At 50.8% G+C, this 16,462-nt stretch overlaps 6 non-coding genes and 2 pseudogenes across 6 annotated transcripts; all 8 read left to right on the forward strand.

Annotated features, from left to right (window-relative positions):
* Nucleotides 1-794: 794 nt before the first annotated feature.
* Nucleotides 795-910, forward strand: LOC138278652 (U5 spliceosomal RNA). Its single transcript, XR_011200792.1, has one exon. It is a non-coding gene; the product is annotated as a U5 spliceosomal RNA (small nuclear RNA).
* A 1,295-nt stretch (nucleotides 911-2,205) lies between these two features.
* On the forward strand, nucleotides 2,206-2,321 carry LOC138278660 (U5 spliceosomal RNA). The gene has a single exon (XR_011200800.1). It is a non-coding gene; the product is annotated as a U5 spliceosomal RNA (small nuclear RNA).
* A 2,181-nt stretch (nucleotides 2,322-4,502) lies between these two features.
* Nucleotides 4,503-4,668, forward strand: LOC138278667 (U5 spliceosomal RNA; annotated as a pseudogene).
* A 1,282-nt stretch (nucleotides 4,669-5,950) lies between these two features.
* Nucleotides 5,951-6,066, forward strand: LOC138278656 (U5 spliceosomal RNA). Its single transcript, XR_011200796.1, has one exon. It is a non-coding gene; the product is annotated as a U5 spliceosomal RNA (small nuclear RNA).
* A 4,072-nt stretch (nucleotides 6,067-10,138) lies between these two features.
* On the forward strand, nucleotides 10,139-10,254 carry LOC138278653 (U5 spliceosomal RNA). The gene has a single exon (XR_011200793.1). It is a non-coding gene; the product is annotated as a U5 spliceosomal RNA (small nuclear RNA).
* A 1,294-nt stretch (nucleotides 10,255-11,548) lies between these two features.
* LOC138278664 (U5 spliceosomal RNA) lies at nucleotides 11,549-11,664 on the forward strand. Its single transcript, XR_011200802.1, has one exon. It is a non-coding gene; the product is annotated as a U5 spliceosomal RNA (small nuclear RNA).
* A 2,184-nt stretch (nucleotides 11,665-13,848) lies between these two features.
* Nucleotides 13,849-14,014, forward strand: LOC138278668 (U5 spliceosomal RNA; annotated as a pseudogene).
* A 1,284-nt stretch (nucleotides 14,015-15,298) lies between these two features.
* Nucleotides 15,299-15,414, forward strand: LOC138278657 (U5 spliceosomal RNA). Its single transcript, XR_011200797.1, has one exon. It is a non-coding gene; the product is annotated as a U5 spliceosomal RNA (small nuclear RNA).
* The last annotated feature ends 1,048 nt before the right edge of the window (nucleotides 15,415-16,462 follow it).

Genomic DNA, 16,462 nt, shown 5'->3' on the forward strand with positions numbered 1-16,462 from the left:
GCCTGAAAGCACATGACTTGTTCTGGAGCATGGTGGTGGCCCACTGCATTTGGATGGGATGGTTATTGCAGGAAAGGGTCAATTATCATGGAGACAAAAGGCCCAGAGAGCGACTCCAACCGAAAGGGATAGTGATACAAGCAGGCCGAGCTGCTTTAAAGTGTGCTGCCTCTGAGGCCATGGGAAGGTAAGCAGCACTCTTTTGCAGCAGAACTGGGTTCAACATTCTGTCTAATTGCTTTGACACTGCACACAAATGTCTGGCAAAATCTACCAGAAGATAACCGTGTCAGGAAAGCATTGCAGGGAGAAAAAAAGCCAGCATTTACCATTGATACCTCAGCTTCTGCTCGGTATTCCCTTATTTTCACCTGCCTGCTGCTGCGTACCTGGGTGGTGTCTAATGGGAATACTATTAGCGCTGCAAAGCCTTACTGTGGCATCAGTGGCATTCAATACACACAATCTATAGGAAAACGTTTCCCTGCGCGCCCACTTCACTTACAGCCTGCCTCCAGCTTTCCCTTTTCCCTGCCCAGCAGACTCACCCTGGCCAATCAGCTGAGGCGAGTGCCACCGAAATTTGCATATGCCCAGACAGAACCATGAAAACGGTCCACCATTTTTTCTTTCTCTACTTGAAGCAGGGGCCTTGAACGTTTGGGCTGTTTTGCTCTCCCCTGTGGTTCTTGCCCTGTTAAGTAGGGCGAAAAACCACCTCTCGGACCCTCGCCCTCGCAATGGCAGGGTCTCTGTTTGTGGCGCCACATGCCCTGCTAGGCTCAGCTTGTAACACACTCGGGTTTCTCTTCAAAACGAATAAATCTTTCGCCTTTTACTAAAGATTTCCGTGGAGAGGAACGTTTACGAGTTTCATTCAATTTTTTGAGGCCTTGCCACAGGTGAGGCTGTTTATCGTTTGTTGAAGACAAAAGTGCTAGCAGTTGGGGTACACCTGTGGGCTGTCTGCTGTTTCCTTTGCCAGAGGAAGTTGGTGTTTTGTTCTGAGGCCTGCTGTCTACTCATTTGCATAGGCCAGGTGGCTCATGGGAAAGAATTTCTGCGGAGCGTGAGGCTGCTTTTCTTGGCTGTCTTGAATCATCACGACAGCAGGCATTAGATTGTCTCTGCTCCCAACATCTCTGCTGCCAGCAGGCCAGGGGTCACCCTACTTTTCACAGGTGGCCACCAACACTCAGGCTGTGCTTTTCATAGGGCTTGCCCGTTATTGGTGCCCGTTGTTGGTGCCCTTGGAGGTATACAGGAGGCTAGTTCTGGGTGCCTTGGGAGGTGTAAAGATGGCTAGTCCCGGGCTGGCTCCCTCTCAGATTCTTTTGAAAGGGGGTGTCTGGCTTGTGACTCTGGCCTAGCTAGCTAGATCCTTTTAGATTCAGGCTCAGCTAGAGGATGTGCCTGAAAGCACATGACTTGTTCTGGAGCATGGTGGTGGCCCACTGCATTTGGATGGGATGGTTATTGCAGGAAAAGGTCAATTATCATGGAGACAAAAGGCCCAGAGAGTGACTCCAACCGAAAGGGATAGTGATACAAGCAGGCCGAGCTGCTTTAAAGTGTGCTGCCTCTGAGGCCATGGGAAGGTAAGCAGCACTCTTTTGCAGCAGAACTGGGTTCAACATTCTGTCTAATTGCTTTGACACTGCACACAAATGTCTGGCAAAATCTACCAGAAGATAACCGTGTCAGGAAAGCATTGCAGGGAGAAAAAAAGCCAGCATTTACCATTGATACCTCAGCTTCTGCTCGGTATTCCCTTATTTTCACCTGCCTGCTGCTGCGTACCTGGGTGGTGTCTAATGGGAATACTATTAGCGCTGCAAAGCCTTACTGTGGCATCAGTGGCATTCAATACACACAATCTATAGGAAAACGTTTCCCTGCGCGCCCACTTCACTTACAGCCTGCCTCCAGTTTTCCCTTTTCCCTGCCCAGCAGACTCACCCTGGCCAATCAGCTGAGGCGAGTGCCACCGAAATTTGCATATGCCCAGACAGAACCCTGAAAACGGTCCACCATTTTTTCTTTCTCTACTTGAAGCAGGGGCCTTGAACGTTTGGGCTGTTTTGCTCTCCCCTGTGATTCTTGCCCTGTTAAGTAGGGCGAAAAACCACCTCTCGGACCCTCGCCCTCGCAATGGCAGGGTCTCTGTTTGTGGCGCCACATGCCCTGCTAGGCTCAGCTTGTAACACACTCGGGTTTCTCTTCAAAATGAATAAATCTTTCGCCTTTTACTAAAGATTTCCGTGGAGAGGAACGTCTACAAGTTTCATTCAATTTTTTGAGGCCTTGCCACAGGTGAGGCTGTTTATCGTTTGTTGAAGATAAAAGTGCTAGCAGTTGGGGTACACTTGTGGGCTGTCTGCTGTTTCATTTGCCAGAGGAAGTTGGTGTTTTGTTCTGAGGCCTGCTGTCTACTCATTTGCATAGGCCAGGTGGCTCATGGGAAAGAATTTCTGCGGAGCGTGAGGCTGCTTTTCTTGGCTGTCTTGAATCATCACGACAGCAGGCATTAGATTGTCTCTGCTCCCAACATCTCTGCTGCCAGCAGGCCAGGGGTCACCCTACTTTTCACAGGTGGCCACCAACACTCAGGCTGTGCTTTTCATAGGGCTTGCCCGTTATTGGTGCCCGTTGTTGGTACCCTTGGAGGTATACAGGAGGCTAGTTCTGGGTGCCTTGGGAGGTGTAAAGATGGCTAGTCCCGGGCTGGCTCCCTCTCAGATTCTTTTGAAAGGGGGTGTCTGGCTTGTGACTCTGGCCTAGCTAGCTAGATCCTTTTAGATTCAGGCTCAGCTAGAGGATGTGCCTGAAAGCACATGACTTGTTCTGGAGCATGGTGGTGGCCCACTGCATTTGGATGGGATGGTTATTGCAGGAAAGGGTCAATTATCATGGAGACAAAAGGCCCAGAGAGCGACTCCAACCGAAAGGGATAGTGATACAAGCAGGCCGAGCTGCTTTAAAGTGTGCTGCCTCTGAGGCCATGGGAAGGTAAGCAGCACTCTTTTGCAGCAGAACTGGGTTCAACATTCTGTCTAATTGCTTTGACACTGCACACAAATGTCTGGCAAAATCTACCAGAAGATAACCGTGTCAGGAAAGCATTGCAGGGAGAAAAAAAGCCAGCATTTACCATTGATACCTCAGCTTCTGCTTGTTATTCCCTTATTTTCACCTGCCTGCTGCTGCGTACCTGGGTGGTGTCTAATGGGAATACTATTAGCGCTGCAAAGCCTTACTGTGGCATCAGTGGCATTCAATACACACAATCTATAGGAAAACGTTTCCCTGCGCGCCCACTTCACTTACAGCCTGCCTCCAGTTTTCCCTTTTCCCTGCCCAGCAGACTCACCCTGGCCAATCAGCTGAGGCGAGTGCCACCGAAATTTGCATATGCCCAGACAGAACCCTGAAAACGGTCCACCATTTTTTCTTTCTCTACTTGAAGCAGGGGCCTTGAACGTTTGGGCTGTTTTGCTCTCCCCTGTGGTTCTTGCCCTGTTAAGTAGGGCGAAAAACCACCTCTCGGACCCTCGCCCTCGCAATGGCAGGGTCTCTGTTTGTGGCGCCACATGCCCTGCTAGGCTCAGCTTGTAACACACTCGGGTTTCTCTTCAAAAGAATAAGGCCCATATTTATACTTTTTGACGCTAAACTGCGCTAACGCAGTTTAGCGTCAAAAAATTTTGCGCCGTCTAACGCCATTCTGAAGCGCCATGCGGGCGCCGTATCTATGGAATGGCGTTAGCCGGCGCAAGCAGACCGGCGCTGCCTGGTGTGCGTGGAAAAAAACCACGTAGACCAGGCAGCGCCGGCGTTGGGCAAAAATGACGTTAGGGCGTCTTAAAATGGGGCAAGTCAGGTTGAGGCAAAAAAATCGTCTTAACCCGACTTGCGCCATTTTTTAACGACGCCCATCCCCCATCAACATGACTCCTATCATTGTAAAGATAGGAGTCATGCCCCCTTGCCCAATGGCCATGCCCAGGGGACTTCTGTCCCCTGGGCATGGTCATTGGGCATAGTGGCATGTAGGGGGGCACAAATCAGGCACCCCTATGCCAAAAAAAATTATTAAAAAAAAAAAAAAAATACTTACCTGAACTTACCTGAATGTCCCTGGGGTGGGTCCCTCCAGCCTTGGGTGTCCTCCTGGGGTGGGCAAGGGTGGCAGGGGGGGTCCCTGGGGGCAGGGGAGGGCACTCTGGGCTCATTTTGAGCCCACTTGTCCCTTAACGCCATGCCTGACCCAGGCGTTAAAAAGCGGCGCAAATGCGCCGTTTTTAGCCACGCCCACTCCCGGGCGTCTCTTTTGCCCGGGAGTATAAATACCACGTAAAGGCCTGGGAGTCATTTTTTAAGACGGGAACGCCTCCCTTGCATCTCATTAACGCAAGGAAGGGGTTCACGCTAAAAAATGACGCACACTCCGGGCACTTTGGCGCCCGAAGCGTCTAACGCCATAGTATAAATATGGCGTTAGTTGGCGTTGGTTTTGCGTCGAATTTGCGTCGAAAAAAACAACGCAAATTCGGCGCAAACGGAGTATAAATACGGGCCCAAATCTTTCGCCTTTTACTAAAGATTTCCGTGGAGAGGAACGTTTACAAGTTTCATTCAATTTTTTGAGGCCTTGCCACAGGTGAGGCTGTTTATCGTTTGTTGAAGATAAAAGTGCTAGCAGTTGGGGTACACTTGTGGGCTGTCTGCTGTTTCATTTGCCAGAGGAAGTTGGTGTTTTGTTCTGAGGCCTGCTGTCTACTCATTTGCATAAGCCAGGTGGCTCATGGGAAAGAATTTCTGCGGAGCGTGAGGCTGCTTTTCTTGGCTGTCTTGAATCATCACGACAGCAGGCATTAGATTGTCTCTGCTCCCAACATCTCTGCTGCCAGCAGGCCAGGGGTCACCCTACTTTTCACAGGTGGCCACCAACACTCAGGCTGTGCTTTTCATAGGGCTTGCCCGTTGTTAGTGCCCTTGGAGGTATACAGGAGGCTAGTTCTGGGTGCCTTGGGAGGTGTAAAGATGGCTAGTCCCGGGCTGGCTCCCTCTCAGATTCTTTTGAAAGGGGGTGTCTGGCTTGTGACTCTGGCCTAGCTAGCTAGATCCTTTTAGATTCAGGCTCAGCTAGAGAATGTGCCTGAAAGCACATGACTTGTTCTGGAGCATGGTGGTGGCCCACTGCATTTGGATGGGATGGTTATTGCAGGAAAGGGTCAATTATCATGGAGACAAAAGGCCCAGAGAGCGACTCCAACCGAAAGGGATAGTGATACAAGCAGGCCGAGCTGCTTTAAAGTGTGCTGCCTCTGAGGCCATGGGAAGGTAAGCAGCACTCTTTTGCAGCAGAACTGGGTTTAACATTCTGTCTAATTGCTTTGACACTACACACAAATGTCTGGCAAAATCTACCAGAAGATAACCGTGTCAGGAAAGCATTGCAGGGAGAAAAAAAGCCAGCATTTACCATTGATACCTCAGCTTCTGCTCGGTATTCCCTTATTTTCACCTGCCTGCTGCTGCGTACCTGGGTGGTGTCTAATGGGAATACTATTAGCGCTGCAAAGCCTTACTGTGGCATCAGTGGCATTCAATACACACAATCTATAGGAAAACGTTTCCCTGCGCGCCCACTTCACTTACAGCCTGCCTCCAGCTTTCCCTTTTCCCTGCCCAGCAGACTCACCCTGGCCAATCAGCTGAGGCGAGTGCCACCGAAATTTGCATATGCCCAGACAGAACCCTGAAAACGGTCCACCATTTTTTCTTTCTCTACTTGAAGCAGGGGCCTTGAACGTTTGGGCTGTTTTGCTCTCCCCTGTGGTTCTTGCCCTGTTAAGTAGGGCGAAAAACCACCTCTCGGACCCTCGCCCTCGCAATGGCAGGGTCTCTGTTTGTGGCGCCACATGCCCTGCTAGGCTCAGCTTGTAACACTCTCGGGTTTCTCTTCAAAACAAATAAATCTTTCGCCTTTTACTAAAGATTTCCGTGAAGAGGAACGTTTACGAGTTTCATTCAATTTTTTGAGGCCTTGCCACAGGTGAGGCTGTTTATCGTTTGTTGAAGACAAAAGTGCTAGCAGTTGGGGTACACCTGTGGGCTGTCTGCTGTTTCCTTTGCCAGAGGAAGTTGGGCCCATATTTATACTTTTTGACGCTAAACTGCGCTAAAGCAGTTTAGCGTCAAAAAATTTAGCGCCGTCTAACGCCATTCTGAAGCGCCATGCGGGCGCCGTATTTATGGAATGGCGTTAGCCGGCGCTAGCAGACCGGCGCTGCCTGGTGTGCGTGGAAAAAAAACACGTAGACCAGGCAGCGCCGGCGTAGGGGGAAAATGGCGTTAGGGCGTCTTAAAATGGGGCAAGTCAGGTTGAGGCCAAAAAATCGCCTCAACCCGATTTGCGCCATTATTTTCGACGCCCAGACGGCATTTAAATGACTCCTGTCTTAGTAAAGACAGGAGTCATGCCCCCTTGCCCAATGGCCATGCCCAGGGGACTTATGTCCCCTGGGCATGGTCATTGGGCATAGTGGCATGTAGGGGGGCACAAATAAGGCCCCCCTATGCCACCCAAAAAAAATAAAAAATGTAAAAAATTATACTTACCTGAACTTACCTGAATGTCCCTGGGGTGGGTCCCTCCATCCTTGGGTGTCCTCCTGGGGTGGGCAGGGGTGGCAGGGGGGGTCCCTGGGGGCAGGGGAGGGCACCTGTAGGCTCATTTTGAGCCCACAGGCCCCTTAACGCCTACCCTGACCCAGGAGTTAAATAGTGGCGCAAATGCGGGGTTTTTTGACCCGCCACCTCCCGGGCGTGATTTTTGCCCGGGAGTATAAATACGACGCATTTGCGTCGCCGTCATTTTTTTCGACGGGAACGCCTTCCTTGCATCTCATTAACGCAAGGAAGGCGTTCACGCAAAAAAATGACGCTATTTGCCCATACTTTGGCGCTAGACGCGTCTAACGCCAAAGTATAAATATGGCGTTAGTTTTGCGCCGAATTTGCGTCGAAAAAAACGACGCTAATTCGGCGCAAACGGAGTATAAATATGCCCCTTGGGCCCATATTTATACTTTTTGACGCTAAACTGCGCTAACGCAGTTTAGCGTCAAAAAATTTAGCGCCGTCTAACGCCATTCTGAAGCGCCATGCGGGCGCCGTATTTATGGAATGGCGTTAGCCGGCGCTAGCAGACCGGCGCTGCCTGGTGTGCGTGGAAAAAAAACACGTAGGCCAGTATTTATACTCCGTTTGCGCCGAATTAGCTTTGTTTTTTTCGACGCAAATTCGGCGCAAAACTAACGCCATATTTATACTTTGGCGTTAGACGCGTCTAGCGCCAAAGTATGGGCAAATAGCGTCATTTTTTTGCGTGAACGCCTTCCTTGCGTTAATGAGATGCAAGGAAGGCGTTCCCGTCTAAAAAAATGACGGCGACGCAAATGCGTCGTATTTATACTCCCGGGCAAAAATCACGCCCGGGAGGTGGCGGGTCAAAAAACCCCGCATTTGCGCCACTATTTAACGCCTGGGTCAGGGTAGGCGTTAAGGGGCCTGTGGGCTCAAAATGAGCCCACAGGTGCCCTCCCCTGCCCCCAGGGACCCCCCCCCGCCACCCCTGCCCACCCCAGGAGGACACCCAAGGATGGAGGGACCCACCCCAGGGACATTCAGGTAAGTTCAGGTAAGTATAATTTTTTACATTTTTTATTTTTTTTGGGTGGCATAGGGGGGCCTTATTTGTGCCCCCCTACATGCCACTATGCCCAATGACCATGCCCAGGGGACATAAGTCCCCTGGGCATGGCCATTGGGCAAGGGGGCATGACTCCTGTCTTTACTAAGACAGGAGTCATTTAAATGCCGTCTGGGCGTCGAAAATAATGGCGCAAATCGGGTTGAGGCGATTTTTTGGCCTCAACCTGACTTGCCCCATTTTAAGACGCCCTAACGCCATTTTCCCCCTACGTCGGCGCTGCCTGGTCTACGTGTTTTTTTTCCACGCACACCAGGCAGCGCCGGTCTGCTAGCGCTGGCTAACGCCATTCCATAAATACGGCGCCCGCATGGCGCTTCAGAATGGCGTTAGACGGCGCTAAATTTTTTGACGCTAAACTGCGTTAGCGCAGTTTAGCGTCAAAAAGTATAAATATGGGCCGTAGACCAGGCAGCGCCGCCGTAGGGGGAAAATGGCGTTAGGGCGTCTTAAAATGGGGCAAGTCAGGTTGAGGCCATAAAATCGCCTCAACCCGATTTGCGCCATTATTTTCGACGCCCAGACGCCATTTAAATGACTCCTGTCTTAGTAAAGACAGGAGTCATGCCCCCTTGCCCAATGGCCATGCCCAGGGGACTTATGTCCCCTGGGCATGGTCATTGGGCATAGTGGCATGTAGGGGGGCACAAATAAGGCCCCCCTATGCCACCCAAAAAAAATCAAAAATGTAAAAAATTATACTTACCTGAACTTACCTGAATGTCCCTGGGGTGGGTCCCTCCATCCTTGGGTGTCCTCCTGGGGCGGGCAGGGGTGGCAGGGGGGGTCCCTGGGGGCAGGGGAGGGCACCTGTGGGCTCATTCTGAGCCAACAGGCCCCTTAACGCCTACCCTGACCCAGGCGTTAAATAGTGGCGCAAATGCGGGGTTTTTTGACCCGCCACCTCCCGGGCGTGATTTTTGCCCGGGAGTATAAATACGACGCATTTGCGTCGCCGTCATTTTTTTAGACGGGAACGCCTTCCTTGCATCTCATTAACGCAAGGAAGGCGTTCACGCAAAAAAAATGACGCTATTTGCCCATACTTTGGCACTAGACGCGTCTAACGCCAAAGTATAAATATGGCGTTAGTTTTGCGCCGAATTTGCGTCGAAAAAAACGACACTAATTCGGCGCAAACGGAGTATAAATATGCCCCTTGGTGTTTTGTTCTGAGGCCTGCTGTCTACTCATTTGCATAGGCCTGGTGGCTCATGGGAAAGAATTTCTGCGGAGCGTGAGGCTGCTTTTCTTGGCTGTCTTGAATCATCACGACAGCAGGCATTAGATTGTCTCTGCTCCCAACATCTCTGCTGCCAGCAGGCCAGGGGTCACCCTACTTTTCACAGGTGGCCACCAACACTCAGGCTGTGCTTTTCATAGGGCTTGCCCGTTGTTGGTGCCCTTGGAGGTATACAGGAGGCTAGTTCTGGGTGCCTTGGGCGGTGTAAAGATGGCTAGTCCCGGGCTGGCTCCCTCTCAGATTCTTTTGAAAGGGGGGTGTCTGGCTTGTGACTCTGGCCTAGCTAGCTAGATCCTTTTAGATTCAGGCTCAGTTAGAGGATGTGCCTGAAAGCACATGACTTGTTCTGGAGCATGGTGGTGGCCCACTGCATTTGGATGGGATGGTTATTGCAGGAAAGGGTCAATTATCATGGAGACAAAAGGCCCAGAGAGCGACTCCAACCGAAAGGGATAGTGATACAAGCAGGCCGAGCTGCTTTAAAGTGTGCTGCCTCTGAGGCCATGGGAAGGTAAGCAGCACTCTTTTGCAGCAGAACTGGGTTCAACATTCTGTCTAATTGCTTTGACACTGCACACAAATGTCTGGCAAAATCTACCAGAAGATAACCGTGTCAGGAAAGCATTGCAGGGAGAAAAAAAGCCAGCATTTACCATTGATACCTCAGCTTCTGCTCGGTATTCCCTTATTTTCACCTGCCTGCTGCTGCGTACCTGGGTGGTGTCTAATGGGAATACTATTAGCGCTGCAAAGCCTTACTGTGGCATCAGTGGCATTCAATACACACAATCTATAGGAAAACGTTTCCCTGCGCGCCCACTTCACTTACAGCCTGCCTCCAGCTTTCCCTTTTCCCTGCCCAGCAGACTCACCCTGGCCAATCAGCTGAGGCGAGTGCCACCGAAATTTGCATATGCCCAGACAGAACCCTGAAAACGGTCCACCATTTTTTCTTTCTCTACTTGAAGCAGGGGCCTTGAACGTTTGGGCTGTTTTGCTCTCCCCTGTGGTTCTTGCCCTGTTAAGTAGGGCGAAAAACCACCTCTCGGACCCTCGCCCTCGCAATGGCAGGGTCTCTGTTTGTGGCGCCACATGCCCTGCTAGGCTCAGCTTGTAACACACTCGGGTTTCTCTTCAAAACGAATAAATCTTTCGCCTTTTACTAAAGATTTCCGTGGAGAGGAACGTTTACGAGTTTCATTCAATTTTTTGAGGCCTTGCCACAGGTGAGGCTGTTTATCGTTTGTTGAAGACAAAAGTGCTAGCAGTTGGGGTACACCTGTGGGCTGTCTGCTGTTTCCTTTGCCAGAGGAAGTTGGTGTTTTGTTCTGAGGCCTGCTGTCCTACTCATTTGCATAGGCCAGGTGGCTCATGGGAAAGAATTTCTGCGGAGCGTGAGGCTGCTTTCTTGCTGTCTTGAATCATCACGACAGCAGGCATTAGATTGTCTCTGCTCCCAACATCTCTGCTGCCAGCAGGCCAGGGTCACCCTACTTTTCACAGTGGCCACCAACACTCAGGCTGTGCTTTTCATAGGGCTGCCCGTTATTGGTGCCCGTTGTTGGTGCCCTTGGAGGTATACAGGAGGCTAGTTCTGGGTGCCTTGGGGGTGTAAAGATGGCTAGTCCCGGGCTGGCTCCCTCTCAGATTCTTTGAAAGGGGGTGTCTGGCTTGTGACTCTGGGCCTAGCTAGCTAGATCCTTTTAGATTCAGGCTCAGCTAGAGGATGTGCCTGAAAGCACCTGACTTGTTCTGGAGCATGGTGGTGGCCCACTGCATTTGGATGGGATGGTTATTGCAGGAAAAGGTCAATTATCATGGAGACAAAAGGGCCCAGAGAGTGACTCCAACCGAAAGGGATAGTGATACAAGCAGGCCGAGCTGCTTTAAAAGTGTGCTGCCTCTGAGGCCATGGGAAGGTAAGCAGCACTCTTTTGCAGCAGAACTGGGTTCAACATTCTGTCTAATTGCTTTGACACTGCACACAAATGTCTGGCAAAAATCTACCAGAGATAACCGTGTCAGGAAAGCATTGCAGGGAGAAAAAAAGCCAGCATTTACCATTGATACCTCAGCTTCTGCTCGGTATTCCCTTATTTTCACCTGCCTGCTGCTGCGTACCTGGGGTGGTGTCTAATGGGAATACTATTAGCGCTGCAAAGCCTTACTGTGGCATCAGTGGCATTCAATACACACAATCTATAGGAAAACGTTTCCCTGCGCGCCCACTTCACTTACAGCCTGCCTCCAGTTTCCCTTTTCCCTGCCCAGCAGACTCACCCTGGCCAATCAGCTGAGGGCGAGTGCCACCGAAATTTGCATATGCCCAGACAGACCCCTGAAAACGGTCCACCATTTTTTCTTTCTCTACTTGAAGCAGGGGCCTTGAACGTTTTGGGCTGTTTTGCTCTCCCCTGTGATTCTTGCCCTGTTAAGTAGGGCGAAAAACCACCTCTCGGACCCTCGCCCTCGCAATGGCAGGGTCTCTGTTTGTGGCGCCACATGCCCTGCTAGGCTCAGCTTGTAACACACTCGGGTTTCTCTTCAAAATGAATAAATCTTTCGCCTTTTACTAAAGATTTCCGTGGAGAGGAACGTCTACAAGTTTCATTCAATTTTTTGAGGCCTTGCCACAGGTGAGGCTGTTTATCGTTTGTTGAAGATAAAAGTGCTAGCAGTTGGGGTACACTTGTGGGCTGTCTGCTGTTTCATTTGCCAGAGGAAGTTGGTGTTTTGTTCTGAGGCCTGCTGTCTACTCATTTGCATAGGCCAGGTGGCTCATGGGAAAGAATTTCTGCGGAGCGTGAGGCTGCTTTTCTTGGCTGTCTTGAATCATCACGACAGCAGGCATTAGATTGTCTCTGCTCCCCACATCTCTGCTGCCAGCAGGCCAGGGGTCACCCTACTTTTCACAGGTGGCCACCAACACTCAGGCTGTGCTTTTCATAGGGCTTGCCCGTTATTGGTGCCCGTTGTTGGTGCCCTTGGAGGTATACAGAGGCTAGTTCTGGGTGCCTTGGGAGGTGTAAAGATGGCTAGTCCCGGGCTGGCTCCCCTCTCAGATTCTTTTGAAAGGGGGTGTCTGGCTGTGACTCTGGCCTAGCTAGCTAGATCCTTTTAGATTCAGGCTCAGCTAGAGGATGTGCCTGAAAGCACATGACTTGTTCTGGAGCATGGTGGTGGCCCACTGCATTTGGATGGGATGGTTATTGCAGGAAAGGGTCAATTATCATGGAGACAAAAGGCCCAGAGAGCGACTCCAACCGAAAGGGATAGTGATACAAGCAGGCCGAGCTGCTTTTAAAGTGTGCTGCCTCTGAGGCCATGGGAAGGTAAGCAGCACTCTTTTGCAGCAGAACTGGGTTCAACATTCCTGTCTAATTGCTTTGACACTGCACACAAATGTCTGGCAAAATCTACCAGAAGATAACCGTGTCAGGAAAGCATTGCAGGGAGAAAAAAAGCCAGCATTTACCATTGATACCTCAGCTTCTGCTTGTTATTCCCTTATTTTCACCTGCCTGCTGCTGCGTACCTGGGTGGTGTCTAATGGGAATACTATTAGCGCTGCAAAGCCTTACTGTGGCATCAGTGGCATTCAATACACACCAATCTATAGGAAAACGTTTCCCTGCGCCCACTTCACTTACAGCCTGCCTCCAGTTTTCCCTTTTCCCTGCCCAGCAGACTCACCCTGGCCAATCAGCTGAGGCGAGTGCCACCGAAATTTGCATATGCCCAGACAGAACCCTGAAAACGGTCCACCATTTTTTCTTTCTCTACTTGAAGCAGGGGCCTTGAACGTTTGGGCTGTTTTGCTCTCCCCTGTGGTTCTTGCCCTGTTAAGTAGGGCGAAAAACCACCTCTCGGACCCTCGCCCTCGCAATGGCAGGGTCTCTGTTTGTGGCGCCACATGCCCTGCTAGGCTCAGCTTGTAACACACTCGGGTTTCTCTTCAAAAGAATAAGGCCCATATTTATACTTTTTGACGCTAAACTGCGCTAACGCAGTTTAGCGTCAAAAAATTTTGCGCCGTCTAACGCCATTCTGAAGCGCCATGCGGGCGCCGTATCTATGGAATGGCGTTAGCCGGCGCAAGCAGACCGGCGCTGCCTGGTGTGCGTGGAAAAAAACCACGTAGACCAGGCAGCGCCGGCGTTGGGCAAAAATGACGTTAGGGCGTCTTAAAATGGGGCAAGTCAGGTTGAGGAAAAAAAATCGTCTTAACCCGACTTGCGCCATTTTTTTAACGACGCCCATCCCCCCATCAACATGACTCCTATCATTGTAAAGATAGGAGTCATGCCCCCTTGCCCAATGGCCATGCCCAGGGGACTTCTGTCCCCTGGGCATGGTCATTGGGCATAGTGGCATGTAGGGGGGCACAAATCAGGCACCCCTATGCCAAAAAAAATTATTAAAAAAAAAAAAAAAATACTTACCTGAACTTACCTGAATGTCCCTGGGGTGGGTCCCTCCAGCCTTGGGTGTCCTCCTGGGGTGGGCAAGGGTGGCAGGGGGGGGTCCCTGGGGGCAGGGGAGGGCACTCTGGGCTCATTTTGAGCCCACTTGTCCCTTAACGCCATGCCTGACCCAGGCGTTAAAAAGCGGCGCAAATGCGCCGTTTTTAGCCACGCCCACTCCCGGGCGTCTCTTTTGCCCGGGAGTATAAATACCACGTAAAGGCCTGGGAGTCATTTTTTAAGACGGGAACGCCTCCCTTGCATCTCATTAACGCAAGGAAGGGGTTCACGCTAAAAAATGACGCACACTCCGGGCACTTTGGCGCCCGAAGCGTCTAACGCCATAGTATAAATATGGCGTTAGTTGGCGTTGGTTTTGCGTCGAATTTGCGTCGAAAAAAACAACGCAAATTCGGCGCAAACGGAGTATAAATACGGGCCCAAATCTTTCGCCTTTTACTAAAGATTTCCGTGGAGAGGAACGTTTACAAGTTTCATTCAATTTTTTGAGGCCTTGCCACAGGTGAGGCTGTTTATCGTTTGTTGAAGATAAAAGTGCTAGCAGTTGGGGTACACTTGTGGGCTGTCTGCTGTTTCATTTGCCAGAGGAAGTTGGTGTTTTGTTCTGAGGCCTGCTGTCTACTCATTTGCATAAGCCAGGTGGCTCATGGGAAAGAATTTCTGCGGAGCGTGAGGCTGCTTTTCTTGGCTGTCTTGAATCATCACGACAGCAGGCATTAGATTGTCTCTGCTCCCAACATCTCTGCTGCCAGCAGGCCAGGGGTCACCCTACTTTTCACAGGTGGCCACCAACACTCAGGCTGTGCTTTTCATAGGGCTTGCCCGTTGTTAGTGCCCTTGGAGGTATACAGGAGGCTAGTTCTGGGTGCCTTGGGAGGTGTAAAGATGGCTAGTCCCGGGCTGGCTCCCTCTCAGATTCTTTTGAAAGGGGGTGTCTGGCTTGTGACTCTGGCCTAGCTAGCTAGATCCTTTTAGATTCAGGCTCAGCTAGAGAATGTGCCTGAAAGCACATGACTTGTTCTGGAGCATGGTGGTGGCCCACTGCATTTGGATGGGATGGTTATTGCAGGAAAGGGTCAATTATCATGGAGACAAAAGGCCCAGAGAGCGACTCCAACCGAAAGGGATAGTGATACAAGCAGGCCGAGCTGCTTTAAAGTGTGCTGCCTCTGAGGCCATGGGAAGGTAAGCAGCACTCTTTTGCAGCAGAACTGGGTTTAACATTCTGTCTAATTGCTTTGACACTACACACAAATGTCTGGCAAAATCTACCAGAAGATAACCGTGTCAGGAAAGCATTGCAGGGAGAAAAAAAGCCAGCATTTTACCATTGATACCTCAGCTTCTGCTCGGTATTCCCTTATTTTCACCTGCCTGCTGCTGCGTACCTGGGTGGTGTCTAATGGGAATACTATTAGCGCTGCAAAGCCTTACTGTGGCATCAGTGGCATTCAATACACACAATCTATAGGAAAACGTTTCCCTGCGCGCCCACTTCACTTACAGCCTGCCTCCAGCTTTCCCTTTTCCCTGCCCAGCAGACTCACCCTGGCCAATCAGCTGAGGCGAGTGCCACCGAAATTTGCATATGCCCAGACAGAACCCTGAAAACGGTCCACCATTTTTTCTTTCTCTACTTGAAGCAGGGGCCTTGAACGTTTGGGCTGTTTTGCTCTCCCCTGTGGTTCTTGCCCTGTTAAGTAGGGCGAAAAAACCACCTCTCGGACCCTCGCCCTCGCAATGGCAGGGTCTCTGTTTGTGGCGCCACATGCCCTGCTAGGCTCAGCTTGTAACACTCTCGGGTTTCTCTTCAAAACAAATAAATCTTTCGCCTTTTACTAAAGATTTCCGTGAAGAGGAACGTTTACGAGTTTCATTCAATTTTTTGAGGCCTTGCCACAGGTGAGGCTGTTTATCGTTTGTTGAAGACAAAAGTGCTAGCAGTTGGGGTACACCTGTGGGCTGTCTGCTGTTTCCTTTGCCAGAGGAAGTTGGGCCCATATTTATACTTTTTGACGCTAAACTGCGCTAAAGCAGTTTAGCGTCAAAAAATTTAGCGCCGTCTAACGCCATTCTGAAGCGCCATGCGGGCGCCGTATTTATGGAATGGCGTTAGCCGGCGCTAGCAGACCGGCGCTGCCTGGTGTGCGTGGAAAAAAAACACGTAGACCAGGCAGCGCCGGCGTAGGGGGAAAATGGCGTTAGGGCGTCTTAAAATGGGGCAAGTCAGGTTGAGGCCAAAAAATCGCCTCAACCCGATTTGCGCCATTATTTTCGACGCCCAGACGGCATTTAAATGACTCCTGTCTTAGTAAAGACAGGAGTCATGCCCCCTTGCCCAATGGCCATGCCCAGGGGACTTATGTCCCCTGGGCATGGTCATTGGGCATAGTGGCATGTAGGGGGGCACAAATAAGGCCCCCCCTATGCCACCCAAAAAAAATAAAAAATGTAAAAAATTATACTTACCTGAACTTACCTGAATGTCCCTGGGGTGGGTCCCTCCATCCTTGGGTGTCCTCCTGGGGTGGGCAGGGGTGGCAGGGGGGGGTCCCTGGGGGCAGGGGAGGGCACCTGTAGGCTCATTTTGAGCCCACAGGCCCCTTAACGCCTACCCTGACCCAGGAGTTAAATAGTGGCGCAAATGCGGGGTTTTTTGACCCGCCACCTCCCGGGCGTGATTTTTGCCCGGGAGTATAAATACGACGCATTTGCGTCGCCGTCATTTTTTTTCGCCGGGAACGCCTTCCTTGCATCTCATTAACGCAAGGAAGGCGTTCACGCAAAAAAATGACGCTATTTGCCCATACTTTGGCGCTAGACGTGTCTAACGCCAAAGTATAAATATGGCGTTAGTTTTTGCGCCGAATTTGCGTCGAAAAAAACGACGCTAATTCGGCGCAAACGGAGTATAAATATGCCCCTTGGGCCCATATTTATACTTTTTGACGCTAAACT

Source organism: Pleurodeles waltl, unplaced genomic scaffold (assembly GCF_031143425.1).
Source record: "Pleurodeles waltl isolate 20211129_DDA unplaced genomic scaffold, aPleWal1.hap1.20221129 scaffold_525, whole genome shotgun sequence".
Classification (NCBI taxonomy): Eukaryota; Metazoa; Chordata; class Amphibia; order Caudata; family Salamandridae; genus Pleurodeles; species Pleurodeles waltl.